Raw genomic sequence first — 26,786 nt, forward strand, 5'->3', positions numbered from 1 at the left:
CACTCTAAAACATGCAAATCTATAGGAATAGAAGGTAGGTTAGTGGTTGCCTAGGGATAGGAGTGTGTGGCAGAGGAATGGGAAGTTACTGCTAATGGGTATAAAATAAGGATATTGACTACAGCCTGTGTTATCATGTGGCTCATGACACAAGATGTCTTTTGTACATATGCTGTGCTGTTTTAACCTTAAAAAATAAAACTGTCCATTATTTTACCAGCAAAATGTAGGTTTATTCAGGAATAGCAGATAATTGCAATCTAGGAAAAGCAAGCTATGACAAAATCTTAGGCAAGTCCACCCAACAAAGGAGTGGAATGCTCTTTTATAGAAGAAAGTGAGGAATTGGGAAAGCTGTTTATAAACAAAAAGTTCATTGGAGTAACCTGGGAGTTCTAGATATAGTGGCTTTTCATTGGCTGAGATGTTGCTGGTAGAGGAAGAAGCCTTTCTTCCTCCTGCTGGGGTAGTAAAGTAGTATCCATGGTTCAAGATCCGTTCCTGTTGGGTCTGCAACTGACTGTGAGTGGTAGGGTGTGAGAGCTCCCCATGCCAAACCTCCCAACTCTATTTTAGTGAGATTTCCCTTTATTAATTTTCACATTTCCCCCTTTTGATCAAGATCTTTCTTTGAAAGCATCACTGATCAAGAGTCAGGTCCTTTATATTTAGTGGGTTTTTTTTCCCACAGTTCCAGGAAGGACCTTTTCTGACTGTCATGTCCTACATCAGAGGGAAAGTGCGTAGTAGAAGTAAACCACTTAAGGCCATTTGTGAGTAACGAGGAAGATTAGGAGGGAGAATCTCTCAGGCACTTCCCATCTAAAGTCTACATCTTCTCAAGGTCATAAGTATTGGAGATCATCTTGAAGCATCATAATCTTACTGGGTACATCTTTTCTACGGAAAAAAAAGGTTCAACAGTCAACAGACTACAAAACTTAATTATACAGGACAGTAGTAGCATAGCAATTCCAAGTTATATATGATAGTTCTAAACCAGGACTCTACGTTTGAAAGTAGCCAACTGAAATATCTATTGGCACTTACTACAACTTAGGGGAGTAAGTTTCTCCCTATAAGGGTAAACCTGGAGTCGTGTAGGCCTCCTAGAAGTCTCTGCTTAAAGCAGCAATGAAAGCAAAAAGTGAATACTGCAGGAGCACACTGAAAGGATTAACTGAGTGCATTTGGGAAGATACAGTACAGGCATAAACATGAAGAAATAGCTGGTGCACTTTTTATATAACAGCAAAACGTCAAAGACAAAGTATTTTTACCTTGAATGTTTAGAACCATATGTGTTTTCATAATATAGTCTACAAGCTTGTAAATTCAGAGACCATGAATTTGGATAAGAATCCAAAGTTAGTTAAAAGTTTAGATGAAAGAAAGACTTTTGTGAACTCTGAACTTCCAAACTTTCAGAAAAGACAAGTGAAAAATAAATTTGTCACGAGACATTGATGATGCTGTTTCCAAGAGGCCATAATTATAGGAGAAGTTTCCTCCTTTTATAAGAGTATGGGGAATGCAGACAAGAGCATTTTCTTTCCAAAGGAGAGCTAGAAGATGTGACAGTGAAAAAAAAAGGTATACAAGCCTAGTCCAGATATCTTGGGAAAGCTGTCTCATCAGATGTCATCTGCCTCAATTCCAGGAAGCCTTTACTTTCAGGTCACTAAATGGTGTGCAGGTTCAGTCAGGGTTTGGTGTTTTTTAGATGTGTCACATAAATCCTAGAGTCTATTTCCTGGAGTTTGATGGCATACAGGTTGGTTAGCAGTTCCTGATGAGGGGCTTTCCACCAAGGTTGAAGGGTGTTTATGGAGGTGTCTTTTACAACAGACATAATCTCCAGGTTGCAAGGTGTCATGCTTAAGGTCATCTCCCAGGAGTGCACTGTGAAAAGATTAGTCTACCAAAGCATAGTTATTTTTAATAGAAACAATTAAGACTTTACAATATTAAAGCATATCTCCCTTTATCAACTGTGGGTCAAAAGGAGGCAGGGGCCAAATACAGTGGACATCCTATGACTATCTTAAAGGGTGAGAGTTTATGAGTTCCCAAGGGAGTACATCTGAGATTTAGAAGGACCAGTAACCAGGCTTTGCGCCAAAGATTTTGGAGAGTTACTACAAATTTTGTCAATTAAGTCTTAATAGTGCTGTTAGTGAGTGTGACTAACTCTGAGAATTGAGGGTGGTATGGCACAATGAAAGTGTTATAACACCAGGCAAACAACACAATTGTCAAAGCACCTGACCAGTAAAATATGTTCCTCAATCACTATAAAGTTCAAGAGGGGTTCCCCAGGAATACTCATTTCTAACAGAATTTTAGCCATGGAAGTGGTGTTGGCCTGTCTACAAGAGAATGCTTTGGTCCAGTGAGAAAACATACAAACCATGACTAAAACATGTACATCCATGAAATGGAAAAGGTGTGTGAAATCCATTTGTACTGTTTTTGGATTCCCTGGTTTGTATTTTGGACAGGTGGAACAAGCAAAGTAGGCACCTTTTGCATCCTGATTAACTTTTTCCCACCAATATTGGTTCATGAATGCTATCATTTTGTAAGTAGATCAATGGTTTAATGCATGCACAGTTGTAAATAGTGGGAATTTTAGGATGTCTGGTAGGGCCAGATTGTTACTTGGTCCAAACCAGAGTTCTCTTTTTCTTGAGCCATCAATTATTAGATTTCCAGTGTTGTTTTTCCCTTTTTGGGGCCAATTGTTGGGTATCTCTTGTCAATTTTTTCTAAAATTTATCATTTGGGAGAACATCCCCTTGTAATATGATGGGATTTGGCTCTTGGTATCCTTGAGAGCAACATTTTCTTTGGAAATATAAGTGAGGTGGATTAGTTTGGCTTCCAGGATATGGAGTCTGGAACCTTAATAGCCAGAGCGCTGACAAGAGTATGGCATCAAATAAATGCTTGGACATAGGCATTTCTAATATTGTTCCTATTGAAGGTAAGGACATCTCATTGTTTCAATACTAATTCCAAAGTCATGAGCTACCCCAAAGGCACACCAACTAATGGTATAAATGCTTGCAGTTTTGCCTTGGCTAAAGTACAAGAGGCTCAAGTAAGGGTGTATAATTCAGCCTGTTGGGCCCAAGGAGCCAAAATGTAAAAGTGCCATCTCAATGACTTCAAAAGGAGTTATAATAGCATACCCAACACAATATTTACCATTTCATTCTTTAAATAAGAACTATTAGTTCTTCCAATCCATGAGCACGGAATGTTTTTCCATTTCTTTATATCTTCTTCAATTTCCTTAATAAGCTTTCTATAGTTTTCAGCATACAGATCTTTTACATCTTTGGTTAGATTTATTCCTAGGTATTTTATGCTTCTTGGTGCAATTGTGAATGGGATCAGTTTCTTTATTTGTCTTTCTGTTGCTTCATTGTTAGTGTATAAGAATGCAACTGATTTCTGTACATTGATTTTGTATCCTGCAACTTTGCTGAATTCATGTATCAGTTCTAGCAGACTTTTGGTGGAGTCTATCGGGTTTTCCATGTATAATATCATGTCAGCTGCAAAAAGTGAAAGCTTAACTTCATCTGCCAATTTTGATGCCTTTGATTTCCTTTTGTTGTCTGATTGCTGATGCTAGAACTTCCAACACTGTTAAACAACAGCGGTGAGAGTGGGCATCCCTGTCGTGTTCCTGATCTCAGGGAGAAAGCTCTGTTTTTCCCCATTGAGGATGATGTTAGCTGTGGGCTTTTCATAAATGGCTTTTATGATCTTAAAGTATGTTCCTTCTATCCCGACTTTCTCGAGGGTTTTTATTAAGAAAGGATGCTGAATTTTGTCAAATGCTTTTTCTGCATCCATTGACAGTATCATATGGTTCTTATCTTTACTTTTATTAATGTGATGTATCACATTGATTGATTTGTGAATGTTGAACCAGCCCTGCATCCCAGGAATGAATCCCACTTGATCATGGTGAATAATTCTTTTTATAAGCTGTTGAATTCTATTTGCTAGTATCTTATTGTCAAAATGTCAATACTACCCAAAGCTATCTACACATTCAATGCAATCCCAATCAAAATTGCACCAGCATTCTTCTCAAAGCTAGAACAAGCAATCCTAAAATTCATATGGAACCACAAAAGGCCCCGAATAGCCAAAGTAATTTTGAAGAAGAAGACCAAAGCAGGAGGCATCACAATCCCAGACTTTAGCCTCTACTACAAAGCTGTCATCATCAAGACAGCATGGTATTGACACAAAAACAGACACATAGACCAATGGAATAGAATAGAAACCCCAGAACTAGACCCACAAACGTATGGCCAACTCATCTTTGACAAAGCAGGAAAGAACATCCAATGGAAAAAAGACAGTCTCTTTAACAAATGGTGCTGGGAGAACTGGACAGCAACATGCAGAAGATTGAAACTAGACCACTTTCTCACACCATTCACAAAAATAAACTCAAAATGGATAAAGGACCTGAATGTGAGACAGGAAACCATCAAAACCCTAGAGGAGAAAGCAGGAAGAGACCTCTCTGACCTCAGCTGTAAGAATCTCTTACTCGACACATCCCCAAAGGCAAGGGAATTAAAAGCAAAAATGAACTATTGGGACCTTATGAAGATAAAAAGTTTCAGCACAGCAAAGGAAACAACCGAGAAAACTAAAAGGCAACCAACGGAATGGGAAAAGATATTTGCCAATGACATATCAGACAAAGGGCTAGTATCCAAAATCTATAAAGAGCTCACCAAACTCCACACCCGAAAAACAAATAACCCAGTGAAGAAATGGGCAGAAAACATGAATAGACACTTCTCTAGAGAAGACATCCGGATGGCCAACAGGCACATGAAAAGATGCTCAACGTCGCTGCTCATCAGGGAAATACAAATCAAAACCACACTCAGATATCACCTCACACCAGTCAGAGTGGCCAAAATGAACAAATCAGGAGACTATAGATGCTGGAGAGGATGTGGAGAAATGGGAACCCCTTCGCACTGTTGGTGGGAATGCAGACTGGTGCAGCCACTCTGGAAAACAGTGTGGAGGTTCCTCAAAAAATTAAAAATAGACCTACCCTATGACCCAGCAGTAGCACTGCTAGGAATTTACCCAAGGGATACAGGAGTACTGATGCATAGGGGCACTTGTACCCCAATGTTTATAGCAGCACTCTCAACAGTAGCCAAATTGTGGAAAAAGCCTAAATGTCCATCAACTGATGAATGGATAAAGAAATTGTGGTTTATATACACAATGGAGTACTACGTGGCAATGAGAAAGAATGAAATATGGCCCTTTGTAGCAACGTGGATGGAACTGGAGAGTGTGATGCTAAGTGAAATAAGCCACACAGAGAAAGACAGATAGCATATGGTTTCACTCTTATGTGGATCCTGAGAAACTTAACAGAAACACATGGGGGATGGAAAGGAAAAAAAAAAGAGGTTAGAGTGGGAGAGAGCCAAAGCATAAGAGACTTTTAAAAACTGAGAACAAACTGAGGGCTGATGGGGGGTGGGAGGGAGGGGAGGGTGGGTGATGGGTATTGAGAAGGGCACCTTTTGGGATGAGCACTGGGTGTTGTATGGAAACCAATTTGACAATAAATTTCATATATTGAAAAAAATAAAATAAACAAATGTTTGAAAAAAGAAAAAATAAATAAGAACTATTAGTAAACCATGAAAAATCTGCCTTGGCTGGAAGAGTTACTTGTAAATTATCATGGGGAGTCAAAAGTTAACCTATCAGTATTAAGCAGGTGTGAAGTGTTTCATCTGGATCCAAATGTAGTCCTTGTTTCAAGATCCAATACGCTTAGTATTTAACCTGAATCCGGGTAAACTGCAATTGTTCTCTGGAGAATTTATGTCCTGTAAGGCCAAAAGTTTAACAGGTGGATGCTATTTTCCTGTGAAGAGATTTGAGAAGGGGAGTAGAGAAGCAAATTATCTGCATATTGTAACAAATTAGAGGCTGCAGAAAATTTTATTATCATTTAAATCAGTTTTTAAGGTTTGTGAGAAGTAAAAAGGACTCTCTGTGAAACTCTGGCATTACTGCCCAGGTGCATTTCCATTCTTCCCAAGTGAAAGCAAAAAGATATTGACTACCCTAATCAACTGGAATACTAAAAATGCACTGCATAAGTCAATTACAGTGAAAAATTTGCTTTCAGTGGTAATGGATATCAGTAGTGTGGGGTAGGGGGTGGTTAGGAACAATCGGGTACCAAGGGATGACAATGTTATGTTTTTATTCAGAGCTCCTAGACACACCTCAATCCTCAGCCATTGGGTTTTCTCACAGGTAAAATAGCGGTGTTACAAGGACTAATGCAGGGAATAATGAGACCATGGGCCTTATAATCTATTGTGGGTTTGATGCCCTCAAGGTCTTCTTTACTTATAGGCATTGATTAATTCTGGAGAGAGATTTTGAGCAATCTATTTGAATCTTGGAGGTGCGCTATGGATTCTGGCAATATCAGCTGAGGATTTTGTCCATTTTTGCCCATTAGTATTGTAGTTGATCTAATAGGTATAAATGATCAGTGTCCCCAGATTCAGCTATAGTGCCATCAGAGATAGAACATAGAAAAGATGCTGAAGTGTTATTTATTTCCCCTGGTTCGCTATTTTGATTACTAATGTCGAATTATAGAATTGTTTCCCCCTTTTGGGAAAAATTCTGGCATGATAGTTTTCTATGAGATATGGGGCCAATAAATGAATAGTAGTGGAGGAATTAAGGAGAAGAAGGGTGAGTATCCCACAAAGAGCCTAGGCAGAATGGAATAGGTTAAGAGAACGGAACCTGTGAGGTTTATTAAATACCACCACTACTTGAACTGTTTTAGCACTCTCAGGAAGGGACTGCTTTATAGCAGTGGGGTTAAGCACCAGGATTGTAGCTCTGGTGTCAATAAAGACAAGGAGAGAGTTTCATTCCCAATCTGGAGAGCATTTTCTCTAAGCCATTTAAGAAGAAAGATTGGGGGTGCCTGGGTGGCTCAGTCGGTTAAACATTCAACTTCGGCTCAAGTCATGATCTCACTGTTCATGAGTTTGAGCCCCACATCAGGCTGTGTGCTGTCAGCACAGTGCCCACTTCAGATCCTCTGTCTTCCTCTCTCTGCCACTCCCTCGCTCTCTCATGCTCATTCTCTCTCACTCTCTCTCTTTCTCAAAATAAGTAAACATTTTAAAAAAGAAGGAAGATTGGAAGAACCCCTATAGTTCCTCAGAGCCCCATCACTGGGAATTAAGAGGACATTGGAAAAGTTGGTTAGAGGCCTAAAGGTTGCTGGAGCACTTAAATTTCTAACAATCTCTTTTTTAATGCCCTGGTTCTTTGCAATAATACCATAAACTAGAAGGTTTTTGGTTTCCTTTAGGGGCCTGCATTTGCTGAAGTTAAAAATTGAGAATTCGAATGGTCTTTCTTTTAGGTGACTCATCTAGGATACAAATTGGCTGGTTCTTTTAACTAAAAAGGAATGATCCTCAGTCAGCCCATTAATGAACATAGAGTTAAATGCTACCCAGGTGGTTTCAATATCTAAAGGAAGACCAAAATTTTCTTTAAAAGACAATTTGGAGTTGATTGTAATAGTCATGAACAGGTTCATAAGACTTGTGTGCAAGGCTGAATTTTGTTCCAGTCAGCAGGCTTAGAAAAAACTGTGGGGTGGCTCCAAACTCTTGATTCCGGCATAGGTCATGATCTCATGATTCATGGGATTGAACCCCATGTCAGGCTCTATGTTGACAGCTCAGAGCCTGCTTGGGATTCTGTCTCTCTCTCTGCCCTACCTCCCCCACTTTCAAAATAAATAAATAAATGAAAACTTAAGAAAAAAGCTACTGTAATTTCTCTGTGGAAATTTCCAATGAGTGATCTAGCATCGTGCCAAATTTAGGGGTTTGTTTCCCTAAATCCTCTTCAGAATGTTCCCTTCTGGCTAGTTTCATTCAATGTTTGACATGGTCCTCACCAACAAACATGTGTACTAATTGATATAAATCTGAGAAACCAGGTTGATAACCTTAAATAGCTACACTAAAATTCTTAGCAAATCTATGGAGGCCCTCAGTCACTTTAAGAAACTCTTTAACCATGGCTTGCAGTTCAGCCTTATACCAGGGAACATAAGAAAGTTGAGGTTTATTGTGATCCTCAGAAAATTTAAAGAGACAGGTTTTGCTAGGTTCAGGAGATGAGTGAGTGGGGAAAGATTTAGAAGACAAGGAAAGTTTGGCAGAGAGAATAGAAGAAAATTGTGCCAGAGGCAGGGCCTGAAGACAAGGTAGCCACCACATGTCTACAGACAAAGAAGACTGGAGAGGAAAAAAAGAGGCCTCAGAAGCCATTTTGACTTTTTAAAATTGTTTTCCTCAGTTAATTTAGAAATAGTATTTTGCAGAAGAAATGTAGAATCCTGAAAATATCTGGAAGCCTCAAGGTACCATTTAAAATCAGTATACCATTCAGGTTTTTTTTTTTCCTTTTCTCTTGAGAAGCCGTGAATTTCTAATTTGATTTGAGTGAAACAAGTTTGGTGAGACTGGAAGTTTTCCTGAATTTCTAAATTACTTTTGGTTAAAAGACTCCACCAAAAAATTGCTAGAATTGATATATGAATTCAGTCAAGTTTCAGGATACAAAATCAACATACGGAAACCTGTTGCATTTCTAGACACCAATAATAAATCAGCAGAAAGAGAAATCAAGGAATCAATTCCCTTTACAATTACACCAAAATCCACAAGGTACCTAGGAGTTAACCTAACCAAAGAGGGGAAAGACTTGTACTCTGAAAAGTATAAAACACTGATGAAAGAAATTGAATATGACACAAAGAAATGGAAAGACATTCCATTCTCATGGATCAGAAGAACAAATATTGTTAAAATGTCTATATTACCCAAAGCAATCTACACATTTAATGCAATCTCTATCAAAATACTAACAGCATTTTCCACAGAGCAAGAAAAAACAATCCTAAAATTTGTATGGAACCACAAAAGACCAAGAATAGCCAAAGCAACCTTGAAAAAGAAACACAAAGCTGGAGGCATCACAATTCCAGACTTCAAGGTATATTACAAAGCTGTAGTGATGAAACAGTATGGTACTGGCACAAAAATAGACACATAGGTTAATAAAACATAACAGAAATCCAAAAAAATGAACCTACAGCTATATGTTTAATTAATCTTTGGGAAAGCAGGAAATAATATCCAATGGAAAAAATGCAGTGTCTTCAACAAATGATGTTAGGAAAACTGAACAGCAACATGCAAAAGAATTAAACTGGTCCATTTTGTTACACCACGCACAAAAATGAATTCAAAATGGATGAAAGACCTAAATGTGAGACAGGAAACCATCAAAATCGTGGAGAACATAGGCAATAACCTTTTTTGACATTGGCCATAGTAACTTCTTACTAGTATGTCTCCTGAGGCAAGGGAAAAAAAAATGAAAATAAACTACTATGACTTCATCAAGATAAAAAGCTTCTGCACAGTGAAGAAAACAACAAAATTAAAAGGCACACTGAAGAATGGGATATTTGCAAATGACATATCTGATAAAGGGTTAGTATCCAAAATCCACAAAGAACTACTATCAAACTCAACACCTAAAAAAACAAATAATCCAGTTAAGAAATGGGCAGACGACATGAATAGACATTTTTCCAAAGAACTACAGATAGCCAACAACACATGAAAAGATGCTCAACATCATTGATCACCAGGGAAATACAAATCAAAACTACAATGAAATATCACCTCATACCAGTCATAATGGCTAAAATTAACAACACAAGAAACAACAGGTGTTGGTGAGGATGTGGGGAATGGGGAACCCTCTTACATTGTTGGTAGGAATGTAAACTGGTGCAGTCACTGTGGAAAACATTATGGAATTTCCTCAGAATGTTAAAAATAGTAGCAATTGCACTACTAGGTATTTACCTGAAGAACACAAAAATACTAACTCAAAGGGATACATGAAATCCTTTATAGTAGCATTATCAACAATAGCCAAATTATGGAAAGAGCCCCAGTTTCCATTGGCTGATTAATGGAAAAGAAGATACACACACACACACACACACACACACACACACACACACACACACAATGGAATATTAGCCATGAAAATCATGAAATCTTGCTCTTTGCAATGACATGGATGGAGCTAGAGTATTATGCTAAGCAAAATCAGTCAGAGTAAGAAAAATACCATATGACTTCACTCATATGTGGAATTTAAGAAACAAAAGATAGAATCAAAGAGGAAAAAGGGAGAGAGAGAGACAAACCAAGAATCAGACTCTTAACTCTAGAGAACAAACTGATGGTTACCAGAGGGAGGTGGGTTAAATAGGTGATGGGGATTAAGGAGTGCACTTGTGATGAGCACTGAGTATGGTAGGTAAGTGTTTAATGACTTAATTGTACACCTATAGCTAATATTACTCTGTATGTTAACTGAAATTTAAATAAAAACTTAAAGAGTAAAAACGAAGAAAAAAAGAACTTCTGGCTAAGTTACTCCACTTAATTATAAAAGTATAATAATATAGTATTATAATAATAAGTATAAAAGTATATAATGCCCAGGGACCATAGGTTTTAACCATAAAACTGGCTGGAGTCTCAGAAAGGAGAGGTGGGATCAAAACATTTTGATGACTGGAATCCCATTTCTTGGAGATTTTCTAGGAACAGCCTGGTCCCAGAATGAATCAGACCAAAGACCAGCACAGTTCCAGTAGGAACAGTCCAATCCTAGATAGGACTTGAATCAAAAGCTAGTGCATTTCCAACAGGTACAGTTCCAACCAAAACAGTCCAATCTTAAGAAGGAGTCAGACCAAAGGCCTACACATTTCCAACTGGCAAAGTTCCAGCAAGAACAATCTGGCTCCTAAAAGGAGTCAGACCAAAGGCTAGCACAGTTCCATCAATAATAATCCAGTTCTGAAAAGGAGTCACACTGAAGGCCAAATGAATACATTTACAGATAAAAACAAAAACCAAGGTCTGAAAACAAAACTCAAATAAAGCTTAAAGATCTCAGACACAAGGCATACTGCTCCAAATCCCAGAGAAAACTTACCCTCAAACACTAGAGTCGGTAAGAAAACAGCCCAATCAGAAAGTTTAGGCATTGATGATCTAGGAGTCAAATTTTCAACCATTGAATAATTGGAAATTGACTAAGTAAACCCTTGGTTGAATCAATTATTCTCCCAGCTGACTTCCCCTCCTGATAAAACTCTGATGGGAAAACTTTCTCAAGCAGATCGCTCAAAAAAGAATGAAAAGATCTTTCTAGATTTGTTGCTGAATGTCCTTTTCAAAAATTATATTTCAGTTCAGTATTTTGGTTATCCCAAGTTACTGCCATTTCTCATCATTTGTCTGTTTTAGGAAAAAAAGTGAAAAGTATAATTCAGTGGAGCCTTCATATTGATTTCAAATGGTCATGCCTCTATAAGGTTTTAGAGATATTAACATTCCTCTTCATATATTAAGATCACATGAAATTCATCAATGTATAATTTAATCTGTAGCTCAGAATACAATTTGTATGCTCTCTGCATCCATTTCTGTAGCCATTCTAACTTAATGTTTGAAACTACAGTTAATTTTCTATGAAAGTGATTATTAACATGACTAACACAGAGAAGGTAACAATTTTGAATGAACTTCCTGGTTAACAATAGAAAGTTTTCATGCCAGGGTAACACGGGTTCATGTAAAAGATTTCATAGTAAGCAATATCATTTATTCAATAAACAGTATGAAGAAAAATGTAAAAATGTGAGGATAAACACAGGGATATGTGATGACAGAGGCAGAGATTGGGGTGATTGCATTCACAAGCCAAGGAATGTCTGGGGCTACCAAAACCTGGAAGATACAAGAAAGAATCCTCCCCCTGAGGTTTGAAAGGACCATGGCCCTGCTAACACCTTAATTTTAGGTGTCTAACCTTCAGAACTATGATGAAGTGGCAGTACAGATGGGCTGAGCAACAAGCCCAAAGTCAGCCAACTGACACCAAGCACAGGTAGGATCTGTTCCACATCTCAGCTAACTAATGGATCTGCAGTTTTGTTGGAGTAAATAAGTAGTTCTCAACTTCTTCAAATCCTCACCGTATCTGAAGAACCCACAGAAAGTGAAGAACCCAAGCCTAATGGATGAGAGTTTCCAAGGATGTAGTCAGGGTCTGAGCAGAAACTACTGTAGGATTCTATTTTTAGTCCATTCAGACAGCATCATACTGCAAAGCTAATTAGAGTGCATAATGACTAGGGTGAGAGAACATCAATTAAAATGGGCAATCTAATGTCTTTTTCTGGATTTTATTACATTTAATTTTTCAATCCAACCACTAGTCTATACAGCTAAGCTGTTCTAAGACAATAAAGTTCAAAACAAAACAAAAACCAGGCTTTCCAGCTGTTGGTATAAATCTTTTTTCACAACCTTTCTTAATAAGGTCATGTGGGAAATACTTCTTCATATCTGGCCTCCTAGAAGCTTAATACCAGGTCCAAAAACTACAAACATTCCTTACACTATGTATTTGTGCAAGGGAAGAAAGTTATAATAAGATTTATATTTGTCAATTAGCCTAATAAATTATAATTGGTCTCTTCTATGTTCAGTTTTAATATGGTTCTGCTAAACAAGCCTATGGGGATTTATTTCTAAGAGTCACAGGAGACTTCCAAGCAGTTATTTGCAAATCAGGGGCTATGGAAAAAAATTAAATTATGAAACAATTGAAGCAATTGAAAATACAATATATTTGCTTTCATCAATTTCCTGAGTCAGGAAAGTTTCTTTGCTATGCCTAAGCTTATTCATTTGATGTAGTCTCACTTGTTTATTTTTGCTTTTGTTGCCTGAGCTTTCGTTGTTGTATCCAAAAACTTATTGTCAAGACCAGTGTCAACGGAATTTCTCCTTATGTTTTTTTCTAGTTTTATGGTTTTAGGTCTTACATTTAAATCTTTAATCCACTTTAAATTGTTTATTTGGGGGGCCCCTAGGTGGCTCAGTCAGTTAAGCATTAGACTCTTGATTTCAGCTCATGTCATGATCTCACAGTTCGTGAGATTGAGCCCCACACAGGTCTCTGTGTTGACGGCACGGAACTTGCTTGGGATTCTCTCTCTCTCTCTCTCTCTCTCTCTCTCTCTCTCTCTGATCCTCACTCCCCCCTCTCAAAATAAATAAATAAACTTAAGAAAATTGATTATTTTGTATGGTAATCTACAGGTCCAGTATTATTCTTTTACATGTAGATTTTTAGTTTTCCCAGCATCATTTGAAGAGCCTATCCTTTCCCCATTGTGTATTCTTAACACCCTTGTTGAAAATTTACTGGCCATATATGCTTGAGTTTATTTCCAGGCTCTGTATTATGTTCTATTTCTCAATGTGTTTTTATATCAGTACCATACTATCTTGATTACTATAGATTATAATTTGAGATCAGGAAATATGATGCTTCCAACTTTATTCTTCTTTCTCAAGATGCTTTGGATATTCAGAATCTTTTGTACTTCCATACAAATTTTAGGTTTGCTCTATTTCTGTGAAAAATGACATTGGAATTTTGTTATGGATTGTATTGAATCTATAGATCACTTTGGGTAGTATGGACATTTTAACAATACTCTTCTGTTGCATAAATATGGGATATCTATGTTTATTTGTGCCTTCAATTTCTTTCATCAGTGTTTTGCTCTTTTCTTTCATCAATGTTTTGCTTTTCAGTGTACCTTTGTTAAATTTATTCCTAAGTATTTTATTCTTTTTGATGCTATTGTAAATGGGATTGTGTTCTTGATTTCCTCTTTGAATAGATCACTTATAGTGTAAAGAAATATAGATTATTTTTTCACATTGACCTTGTGTCCCCCAACTTTACTGAATTTGCTTATTAAGTCTAAGAATTGTTTTAATGAAGGCTTTAGAGTTTTCCACATATAAGATCATGTCATCTACAGATAATTTTACTTCTTTCTTTCAGAATTGGATGCTTTTATTTCCTTTCATTGTCTAATTGCTTTTGCTAGTACATCCAGTACTATATTGAATAGAAGTGGTGAAAATGGGTATTATTGCCTTGTACTGACCTTAGAGGTAAAATTTTTCTGTTTTTCCCCATTGATTATGTTATTTGTGGAGCTTTCATAAATAGCTTCTACTGTGTTGAGGTAAGTTCCTACCATACCCATTGTATTGAGAGTTTTTATCATGAATGATTATGAACTTTTCCAAATTTTTCTACATATATTGTGATTATCATATAGTTTTAATCTTTTATTAATGTGGTTCATCACATTGATTTACAGATGTATACCAACCTTGCATCTCATGATTAAATTTCACTTGGTCATGGTATATAATCTTTTTAATGTGTTGTTGAATTTGGCTTGCTGGTATTTTATTGAGGATTTTTGCATCTACTTTCATCAGAGATATTGGCCTGTAGTTTTCTTATATTGTCTTTTTCTGACTTTTGTATCAGGACGACGCTGGCCTCATACAGTGAGTTTGGAAGTATTCCCTTTACTGTTTTTTTAGAAGAGTTTGAGAAGGATAGATATTAATTATTTTGAAAGTGTGTTAGAATTCAGCTATTAAGCCATCTATTCTGGAGATTTTCTTGGGAGGTTTTTTAAATTACTACTTCAATTTTCTTAATTGTTATTGGTCTGTTCAGGCTTTCTATTTCTTCTTAATTCAGTCTTGGTAAGTTGTATGTTAATTTATCCATTTTTTCCCTGTTATCTAATTTGTTGACATACAATTGTTCATAATAGGCTCTTATGGTCATTTTTATTCCTCAGGCATCAATTGAAATGTCTCCTATTTCATATCTGCTTTTGTTTATTTGAGAACTCTCTGTTTTTATTCCTAGTCTAGCTATGAATTTGTCTATTTTATTTTCTTAAAATCACAACTCATAGTTTTGTTGATTTTTCTCTACTGTTTTTTTTCCATTCTCTGACTTTCCTTCCCTCTTCTAACTTTGGGCTTAATTTGTTCTTCTTTTCTATTTCCTTGAGGTGTAAACTTGGGCTGTTTTATATGATATCTTTCTTTTTTAATGTAGGCATTAATCACTATAAAACCCTCCCTTAGTACTGCTTTTGCTGCATCCCATACATTTTAGTATACTGTATTTTGGCATGTCTCAAGAAATTATTTCAATTCTCTTTTGATTTCCTATTTGATCTAATGATTGTTCAAGTGTATGTCCTTTAGTTTCATGTATTTGAATTTTTCCATTTTCTTGCTGATATTGGTTTCTGGATTCATTTCATTGTGGTTGGAAAGATACTTGGTATGACTTTGATCTTAAATTTATTAAGAGTTGTTTCTTGACATAACATATGATCTATCCTAGAGATGTTCCATGTACATTTGAGAAGAATGTGCATTATTCTGCTGTTAGGTGAAAGATTCTGTATATGTCTGTTTGGTACATTTGGTATTAAGTCAGCTGTTTATTGATTTTCTGTCTAGATGTTATATCCATTATTGAAAGTGGGGCATTGAAATCTGCTACAATTATTGCATTGCTGTCAATTTCTCTTCTGAGATCTGTCAATATTTGCTTTATATGCTTAGGTGCCCAGATATTTGATGCATATGTATTTGCCTTTGTTATATCTTCCTGTTGAATTGATCCATATATCAATGCGTATTTACTTTTGTTTCTAGAGATGGTTTTTGACTTAAAGTCTACTTAGCCTGAAGTAGGTATTGCCACTCCTGATCTGTTTTGGTTACGTGCAATTTGCATGAAATAATTTTTCCTTGCCTTTACCTTGAGCCTATGTATGTCCTTGAACCTAGAATTAGTTTCTTTTTTTTCTAACCATTTCATTTTTTTATATTTAAATCCAAGTTAGTTAACATATAGTATAATAATGATTTCAGGAATAGAATTTAGTGATTCATTACTTATATATAACACCCAGTGCTCCACAAGTGCCCTCCTTAATGTCCATCACCCATTGGCCCATCCCCCACACCCAGCACCCCACTAGCAATGCTCAGTTTGTTCTCTGTATTTAAAAGTCTCTTACGAGACTGTTAAAAACTGAGAACAAACTGAGGGTTGATGGGGGGCGGGAGGGAGGGCAGGGTGGGTGGTGGGTATTGAGGAGGGCACCTTTTGGGATGAGCACTGGGTGTTGTATGGAAACGAATTTTACAGTAAATTTCATATATTAAAAAATAAAAAATAAAAAATAAAAAAATAAAAAATAAAAAATAAAAATAAAAAATAAATAAATAAATAAAAGTCTCTTATGGGTCCAGGAAGATGGCGGCGTAGGAGGACGCTGGGCTCACCGCGCGTCCTGCTGATCACTTAGATTCCACCTACATCTGCCTAACTAACCCAGAAAACCACCAGAAGACTAGCAGAACTGAGTCACTGGAGGCAAGCACAGATGAGAGGCCCATGGAAGAGGGTAGGAAGAGCGGAGAGGCGGTGCGCACTGCATGGACTGGCAGGAGGGAGCTGGGATGGAGGGGCAGCCTGCCGGCCAAGCAGAGCCCCCGAGTCTGGCTGGCAAAAGCAGAGGGGCTGGACGGAGTGTGTTCCGACAGCAAGCGCGACTTAGCATCTGGGAGGTCATAAGTTAACAGCTCTGCTCGGAAAGCGGGAAGGCAGGAGGACAAAGGGAGGGAGAGCTGCTGAGCCCCCGGATGATAGAGCTCAGTTTGGTGGGGAACAAAGGTGCTCGCCAAAGCCATCTCCCTCGCCCATCCCCCAGCCAAAATCCCAAAGGGAACCAGTTCCTGCCAGGGAACTTGCTTGCTCCGCGCAAACACCCAACGCTGTGCTTCTGTGGAGCCAAACCTCTGGCAGCGGATCTGACTCCCTCCCGCTGCCACAGGGCCCCTCCTGAAGTGGATCACCTAAGGAGAAGTGAGCTAAGCCTGCCCCTCCTGCCCCCATGCACCTTGCCTACCCACTCCAGCTAATACGCCAGATCCCCAGCACCACAAGCGTGGCAGTGTGCAAGTAGCCCAGACGGGACACGCCACCCCACAGTGAATCCCGCCCCTAGGAGAGGGGAAGAGAAGGCACACACCAGTCTGACAGTGGCCCCAGCAGTGCGCTGGGGGCAGACATCAGGTCTGACTGTGGCCCCGCCCACCAACTCCAGTTATACACCACAGCACAGGGGGAAGTGCCCTGCAGGTCCGTACCGCTCCAGGGACTATCCAAAATGACCAAACGGAAGAATTCCCCTCAGAAGAATCTCCAGGAAATAACAACAGCTAATGAACTGATCAAAAAGGATTTAAATAATATAACAGAAAGTGAATTTAGAATAATAGTCATAAAATTAATGGCTGGGCTTGAAAACAGTAGAGAGGACAGCAGAGAATCTCTTGCTACAGAAATCAAGGGACTAAGGAACAGTCAGGAGGAGCTGAAAAACACTTTAAACGAAATGCAAAACAAAATGGAAACTACGACGGCTCGGATTGAAGAGCCAGAGTAGAGAATAGGTGAACTAGAAGATAAAGTTATGGACAAAGAGGAAGCTGAGAAAAAGAGAGATAAAAAAATCCAGGAGTATGAGGGGAAAATTAGAGAACTAAGTGATACACTAAAAAGAAATAATATACGCATAATTGGTATCCCAGAGGAGGAAGAGAGAGGGAAAGGTGCTGAAGGGGTACTTGAAGAAGTAATAGCTGAGAACTTCCCTGAACTGGGGAAGGAAAAAGGCATTGAAATCCAAGAGGCACAGAGAACTCCTTTCAGACGTAACTTGAATCGATCTTCTGCATGACATATCATAGTGAAACTGGCAAAATACAAGGATAAAGAGAAAATTCTGAAAGCAGCAAGGGATAAACGTGCCCTCACATATAAAGGAAGACCTATAAGACTCATGACTGATCTCTCTTTTGAAACTTGGCAGGCCAGAAAGGATTGGCACGAGATCTTCAGTGTGCTGAAGAGGAAAAATATGCAGCCGAGAATCCTTTATCCAGCAAGTCTGTCATTTAGAATAGAAGGAGAGATAAAGGTCTTCCCAAACAAACAAAAACTGAAGGAATTTGTCACCACGAAACCAGCCCTACAAGAGATCCTAAGGGGGATCCTGTGAGACAAAGTACCAGAGACATCACTACAAGCATAAAACATACAGACATCACAATGACTCTAAACCCGTATCTTTCTATAATAACACTGAATGTAAATGGATTAAATGCGCCAACCAAAAGACATAGGGTATCAGAATGGATAAAAAAACAAGACCCATCTATTTGCTGTCTACAAGAGACTCATTTTAGATCTGAGGACACCTTTAGATTGAGAGTGAGGGGATGGAGAACTATTTATCATGCTACTGGAAGCCAAAGAAAGCTGGAGTAGCCATACTTATATCAGACAAACTAGACTTTAAATTAAAGGCTGGAACAAGAGATGAAGAAGGGCATTATATAATAATTACAGGGTCTATCCATCAGGAAGAGCTAACAATTATAAATGTCTATGCACTGAATACCGGAGCCCCCAAATATATAAAACAATTACTCATAAACATAAGCAACCTTATTGTTAAGAATGTGGTCATTGCAGGGGACTTTAACACCCCACTTACAGAAATGGATAGATCATCTAGACACACGGTCCATAAAGAAACAAGGGCCCTGAATGATACATTCGATCAGATGGACTTGACAGATATATTTAGAATTCTGCATCCCAAAGAAGCAGAATATACTTTCTTCTCGAGTGCACATGGAACATTCTCCAAGATAGATCATATACTGGGTCACAAAACAGCCCTTCGTAAGTTTACAAGAGTTGAAATTATACCATGCATACTTTCAGACCACAATGCTATGAAGCTTGAAATCAACCACAGGAAAAAGTCTGGAAAACCTCCAAAAGCAAGGAGGTTAAAGAACACCCTAGTAAAGAATGAGTGGGTCAACCAGGCAATTAGAGAAGAAATTTAAAAATATATGGAAACAAACGAAAAGGAAAAGACAACAATCCAAACGATTTGGGATGCAGCAAAGGCAGTCCTGAGAGGAAAATACATTGCAATCCAGGCCTATCTCAAGAAACAAGAAAAATCCCAAATACAAAATCTAACAGCACACCTAAAGGAACTAGAAGCAGAACAGCAAAGGCAGCCTAAACCCAGCAGAAGAAGAGAAATAATAAAGATCAGAGCAAAAAATAAACAATATAGAATCTAAAAAAACTGTAGAGCAGATCAACGAAACCAAGAGTTGGTTTTTTGAAAAAATAAACAAAATTGACAAACCTCTAGCCAGGCTTCTCAAAAAGAAAAGGGAGATGACCCAAATGATAAAATCATGAATGAAAATGGAATGATTACAACCAATCCCTCAGAGATACAAACAATTATCAGGGAATACTATGAAAAATTATATGCCGACAAATTGGACACCCTGGAAGAAATGGACAAATTCCTAAACACCCACACTCTTCCAAAACTCAATCAGGAGGAAATAGAAAGCTTGAACAGACCCAGAACCAGCAAAGAAATTGAATCGGTTATCAAAAATCTCCCAACAAATAAGAGTCCAGGACCAGATGGCTTCCCAGGGGAGTTCTACCAGACGTTTAAAGCAGAAGCAATAGCTATCCTTCTCAGGCTATTCCAAAAAATAGAAAGGGAAGGAAAACTTCCAGATTCATTCTATGAAGCCAGTATTACTTTGATTCCTAAACCAGACAGAGACCCAGTAAAAAAAGAGAACTACAGGCCAATATCCCTGATGAATATGGATGCAAAAATTCTCAATAAGATACTAGCAAATTGAATTCAACAGCATATAAAAAGAATTATTCACCATGCTCAAGTGGGATTCATTCCTGGGATGCAGGGCTGGTTCAACATTCACAAATCAATCAACGTGATACATCACATTAATAGAAGAAAAGAGAAGAACGATATGATCCTGTCAATCGATGCAGAAAAGGCCTTTGACAAAATCCAGCACCCTTTCTTAATAAAAACCCTTGAGAAAGTCGGGATAGAAGGAACATACTTAAACATCATAAAAGCCATTTATGAAAAGCCCACAGCTAATATCATCCTCAATGGGGAAAAACTGAGAGCTTTGTCCCTGAGATCAGGAGCACGACAGGGATGCCCACTCTCACTGCTGTTGTTTAACATAGTGTTGGAAGTTCTAACATCAGCAATCAGACAACAAAAGGAAATCAAAGGCATCAAAATTGGCAAAGAGGAAGTCAAGCTTTCGCTTTTGCAGATGACATGATATTATACATGGAAAATCCGAAAGACTCCACCAAAAGTCTGCTAGAACTGATACACGAATTCAGCAAAGTTGCAGGATACAAAATCAATGTACAGAAATCAGTTGCATTCTTATACACTAACAATGAAGCAACAGAAAGACAAATAAAGAAACTGATCCCATTCACAATTGCACCAAGAAGCATAAAATACCTAGGAATTAATCTAACCAAAGATGTAAAAGATCCGTATGCTGAAAACTATAGAAAGCTTATGAAGGTAATTGAAAAAGATATGAAGAAATGGAAAGACATCCCCTGCTCATGGGTTGGAAGAATAAATATTGTCAAAATATCAATACTACCCAAAGCTATCTATACATTCAATGCAATCCCAATCAAAATTGCACCAGCATTCTTCTCGAAACTAGAACAAGCAATCCTAAAATTCATATGGAACCACAAAAGGCCCCGAATAGCCAAAGTAATGTTGAAGAAGATGACCGAAGCAGGAGGCATCACAATCCCAGACTTTAGCCTCTACTACAAAGCTGTCATCATCAAGACAGCATGGTATTGGCACAAAAACAGACACATAGACCAATGGAATAGAATAGAAACCCCAGAACTAGACCCACAAAAGTATGGCCAACTAATCTTTGACAAAGCAGGAAAGAATATCCAATGGAAAAAAGACAGTCTCTTTCACAAATGGTGCTGGGAGAACTGGAAAGCAATGTGCAGAAGGTTGAAACTAGACCACTTTCTCACACCATTCACAAAAATAAACTCAAAATGGATAACGGACCTGAATGTGACACAGGAAACCATCAAAACCTTAGAGGAGAAAGCAGGAAAAGACCTCTCTGACCTCAGCCGTAGCAATTTCTTACTCGACACATCCCCAAAGGCAAGGGAATTAAAAGCGAAAATGAATTACTGGGACCTTATGAAAATAAAAAGCTTCTGCACAGCAAAGGAAACAACCAACAAAACTAAAAGGCAGCCAACGGAATGGGAAATGATATTCGCAAATGACATATCGGACAAAGGGCTAGTATCCAAAATCTATAAAGAGCTCACCAAACTCCACACCCGAAAAACAACCCAGTGAAGAAATGGGCAGAAAACATGAATAGACACTTCTCAAAAGAAGACATCCGGATGGCCAACAGGCACATGAAAAGATGTTCAACGTCGCTCCTTATCAGGGAAATACAAATCAAAACCACACTCAGATATCACCTCACGCCAGTCAGAGTGGCCACAATGAACAAATCAGGAGACTATAGATGCTGGAGAGGATGTGGAGAAACGGGAACCCTCTTGCACTGTTGGTGGGAATGCAAATTGGTGCAGCCACTCTGGAAAGCAGTGTGGAGGTTCCTCAGAAAATTAAAAATAGACCTACCCTATGACCCAGCAATAGCACTGCTAGGAATTTATCCAAGGGATACAGGAGTACTGATGCATAGGGGCACTTGTACCCCAATGTTTATAGCAGCACTCTCAACAATAGCCAAATTGTGGAAAGAGCCTAAATGTCCATTAACTGATGAATGGATAAAGAAATTGTGGTTTATATACACAATGGAGTACTACATGGCAATGAGAAAGAATGAAATATGGCCCTTTGTAGCAACATGGATGGAACTGGAGAGTGTGATGCTAAGTGAAATAAGCCATACAGAGAAAGACAGATACCATATGGTTTCACTCTTATGTGGATCCTGAGAAACTTAACAGAAACCCATTGGGGAGGGGAAGGAAAAAAAAAAGAGGTTAGAGTGGGAGAGAGCCAAAGCATAAGAGACTGTTAAAAACTGAGAACAAACTGAGGGTTGATGGGGGGTGGGAGGGAGGGGAGGGTGAGTGATGGGTATTGAGGAGGGCACCTTTTGGGATGAGCACTGGGTGTTGTATGGAAACCAGTTTGACAAGAAATTTCATATATTGAAAAAAAAAAAGAGTCTCTTATGGTTTGCCTCCCTCTGTTTTTTATCTTATTTTTGCTTCCCTTCACTTATGTTCATGTGTTTTCACATATGAGTGAAATCATGATATTTATCTTTGTCTGACTGACTTATTTCAACTAGCATAATATGCTCTAGTTCTATCCACGTTGTTACAAGTGGCAGAATTTCATTATTTTTGATCTTTGAGTAGTATTCCATTGTATATATATGCCACATCTTCTTTATCCATTCATCCATCAATGGACATTTAGGCTCTTTCCATACTTTGGCTACTGTTGATAGCACTGCTATAAACATTGGGGTGCATGTGCCCCTTTGAAACAGCACACTTGTATCCCTTGGATAAATACCTAGTAGTGCAATTGCTAGGTCATAGGGTAGTTCTATTTTTAATTTTTTAAGGAACCTCCATACTGTTTTCCAAAGTGACTGCACCAGTTTGCATTCCCACCAGCAGTACAAAGGGTTCCCCTTTCTCTTCATCATCACCAACATCTGTTGTTGCCTGAGTTATTAATTTTAGCCATTCTGACAGATATAAGGTGGTATCTCATTGTCGTTTTGATTTATATTTCCCTGATGATCACTGATGTGAAGCATCCTTTCATGTGTCTGTTAACCATCTGGATGTCTTCATGGAAAAGTGTCTATTCATGTCTTTTGCCCATTTCTTCACTGAGTTATTTGCTTTTTGGCTGTTGAGTTTGGTAAATTCTTTATAGATTTTGATACCAACCCGTTATATGCCATTTGCAAATATTTTCTCCCATTATGTTGGTTGCCTTTTAGTTTCGTTAATTGTTTCCTTCACCGTACCTTCACCGAAGGTTTTTATCTTGATGAGGTCCCAATAGTTCATTTTTGCTTTTATTTCCCTTGCCTCTGGAGACATGTCAAGTAAGAAGTTGCTGCGGCTGAGGTCAAAGAGGTTGTTGCCTGTTGTCTTTTCTAGGATTTTGATGGCTTCCTGTCATATGTTTTAGTCTTTCATACATATTGAGTTTATTTTTGTGTATGGTATAAGAAAGTGGTCCAGGTTGATTCTTCTGCATGTTGCTGTCCAGTTTTCCCAGCACCATTGACTGAAGAGACTATATCTTTTTTCAATTTGATAGTCTTTCCTGCTTGTCAAAAATTAGTTGACCATATATTTGTGGGTCCATTTCTGGGTTCTCTATTCTATTCCATTCCACTCATCTATGTGTCTGTTTTTGTACCAATACCGTACTGTCTTGATGATTACAGCTTTGTAATACAGCTTAAAGTCTGGAATTTTGATGCCTCCAGCTTCGCTTTTCTTTTTCAACATTACTTTGGTAATTTAGGGTCTTTTGTAGTTCCATACAAACTTTGGGTTTGTTTGTTTTGGCTCTGTGAAGAAATCTGGTGTTATTTTGATAGGGATTGCATTGAATGTGTACATTGCTCGGGGTAGTATCAACTATTTAACAATATTTGTTCTTCCAATCCATGAGCATGGAATGTTTTTCCATTTCTTTATGTCTTCTTCAACTGCTTTCATAAGCTTTCTGTAGTTTGCACCATAAAGATCTTTTATCTATTTGGGCAGGTTTATCCCTAGGTATCTTAATGGTTTTCAATAAATAGGATTGATTCCTTTATATCTCCTTCTGCTGCTTCATTATTGGTGTATAGAAATGCAACCTATTTGTGTACATTGATTTTATATCCTGTGACTTTGCTGAATTCATGTATCAGTCTAGCAGTCTTTTAGTGGAGTCTTTCAGGTTTTCCATGTAGAGTGTCATGTCGTCTTCAAAAAGTGAAAATTTGACTTCTTCTTTGCTGATTTGGATGCCTTTTGTTTCTTTTTGTTGTCTGATTGCTGAGGCTGTTACCTCCCCTATTATGTTGAAAAACAGTGGTGAGAGCGGACATCCCTGTTGTGTTCCTGATTTTAGGGGGAAACTTCTCAGTTTTGCCCCATTAAGGATAATAACTGTAGGCCTTTCATATATGGCTTTTATGATGTTAAGGTATGTTTCTTCTACCCCTACTCTCTTGAGGGTTTTTATATAGAAAGGATGCTGTATTTTGTCAAAGGCTTTTTCTGCATTTGTTGACAGGGTCATTTGTTTCTTATCCTTTCTTTTATAAATGTGGTGTATCATCTTTATTGATTTGTGAATATTGAACCAGCCCTGCAGCCCAGGTGTAAATCCCACTTGATCATGATGAATAATTCTTCTGATGCTGTTAAATTTGATTTACTATTACCTTGTTGAGAATTTTTGCATCCAGGTCAATCAGAGATATTGGCCTGTAATTCTCCTTTTTAGTGCTATCTTTGTCTGGTTTTGGAATCAAGGTAATGCTGGCTTCATTGGATGAGTTTGGAAGCTTTCCTTCCATTTCTAATTTTTTGGAACAGTTTGAGGAGAATAGGTATTAACTTTTCTTTAAACGTCTGGTAGAATTCCCCTGGGAAGTGATCTGGCCCAGGACTCTTATTTGTTGGGAGATTTTTGATAAATGATTCAATTTCTTTGCTGGTTATAGGCCTGTTCAAATTTTCTCTTTCTTCCTGTTTGAGTTTTGGTACTGTGTGAGTGTCTAGGAATTTGTCCATTTCTTCCATATTGTCCAGTTTGTTGGCATATAATTTTTCATAGTGTTCTCTTCTAAGTGTTTATATTTCTGTGGCATTGGTTGTGATCTCTCCTCTTTCATTAGTGATTTTATCTATTTGGCTCCTCTCTCTTTCCTCTTTGAGAAGTCGGGCTAGGGGTTTGTCAGTTTTGTTTATTCTTTCAAAAAACCAACTCTTAGTTTCATTGATCTGTTGTACTGTTTTTATGGTTTCTATATTTTTAATTTCTGCTCTAATCTTTATTATTTCCCTTCTCCTGCTAGCTTTGGGCTTTATTTGTTGCTTGTTTTCTAGCTCCTTTAGGTGTAAGGTTAGGTTGTATATTTGGAACCTCTCTTGCTTTTTGAGATAGGCCTGAATTGCAATGTGTTTTCCTCTTAGGAATGCCTTTGCTGCATTCCAAAGGTTTTTGACTGTCATGTTTTCATTTACATATGCTTCCATGTATTTTTAAATTTCTTCTTTAATTTCCTGGTTAATCCATTCATCCATTAGTAGGATGCTCTTTAACTTCCATGGATTTGAAGGTTTTCCAAATTTTTTCTTGTGGTTGACTTCAAGTTTAATAGAATTATGATCTAAAAATATGTATAGCACGATCTCGATATTTTGATATATTTGGTATGGGATACCTAGCATTATACTATTACATTTTTACAATGTTTTATCATAAGCAACGTATTTTCATAACCAAAGATAATTTTTTAAAAGTTTTTTTTTAATTTCAGTTAGTTAACATGCAGTATATTAGTTTCAGGGGTACAATTTACTGATTCAACACTTAAATGCAATGCCAGTGCTCTTCACAAGTGTATACCTTAAACCATATCAGCTATTTAAACCATATCCCCATTCACCTCATCTTTTATAGTCATCAGTTTGTTCTTTACAAACACACTGCATCTTGGTTTTACTATTTCCCCCCATGACTCTTTGTTTTGTTTCTTAAATTCCACATATGAGTTAAATTATATGGTATTTGTCTTTCTTTGACTTATTTCACTTAGCATAATACACTCTACTCTATCTACATTATTACAAATGACAAGATTCCATTCTTTTTGTAATATATGAGATTTAAGGTCAAATTGATTTCCATACAACACCCAGTGTTCAACCCAAAAGATGTCCTCTTCAATACCCATCACCTACCCTCCCTCCCTCCCACCCTCCATCAACCCTCAGTTTGTTCTCAGCTTTTAAGAGTCTCTTAGGCTTTGGTTCTCTCCCACTCTAACCTTTTTTTTTTCCTTCCCCTCCCCAATGGGTTTCTGTTAAGTTTCTCAGGATACACATACGAATGAAAACATATGGTATCTGTCTTTCTATGTATGGCTTATTTCACGTACCATCACACTCTCCAGTTCCATCCATGTTGCTACAAAGGGCCATATTTCATTCTTTCTCATTGCCACGTAGTATTCCATTGTGTATATAAACCACAATTTCTTTATCCATTCATCAGTTGATGGACATTTAGGCTCTTTCCACAATTTGGCTATTGTTGAGAGTGCTGCTATAAACATTGGGGTACAAGTGCCCCTATGCATCAGTACTCCTCTTTCCCTTGGGTAAATTCCTAGCAGTGCTATGCTGGGTCATAGGGTAGGTCTATTTTTAATTTTCTGAGGAACCTCCACACTGTTTTCCAGAGTGGCTGCACCAGTTTGCATTCCCACCAACAGTGCGAGGGGTTCCCGTTTCTCCAGATCCTCTCCAGCATCTATAGTCTCCTGATTTGTTCATTGTGGCCACTCTGACTGGCGTGAGGTGATATCTGAGTGTGGTTTTGATTTGTATTTCCCTGATGAGGAGTGACGTTGAGCATCTTTTCACGTCCCTGTTGTCCATCC

The 26,786-nt window shown here is 37.9% G+C and overlaps 1 pseudogene; it reads right to left on the reverse strand.

The window, feature by feature from the left end:
* Positions 1 to 10,922: 10,922 nt before the first annotated feature.
* LOC109260147 (MARCKS-related protein-like) overlaps positions 10,923 to 26,786 on the reverse strand; it is a 34,388-nt pseudogene continuing 18,524 nt past the window's right edge.

Source organism: Panthera pardus, unplaced genomic scaffold, assembly GCF_024362965.1.
Source record: "Panthera pardus isolate Hobbes unplaced genomic scaffold, ASM2436296v1 HiC_scaffold_27, whole genome shotgun sequence".
NCBI classification, from domain to species: domain Eukaryota; kingdom Metazoa; phylum Chordata; class Mammalia; order Carnivora; family Felidae; genus Panthera; species Panthera pardus.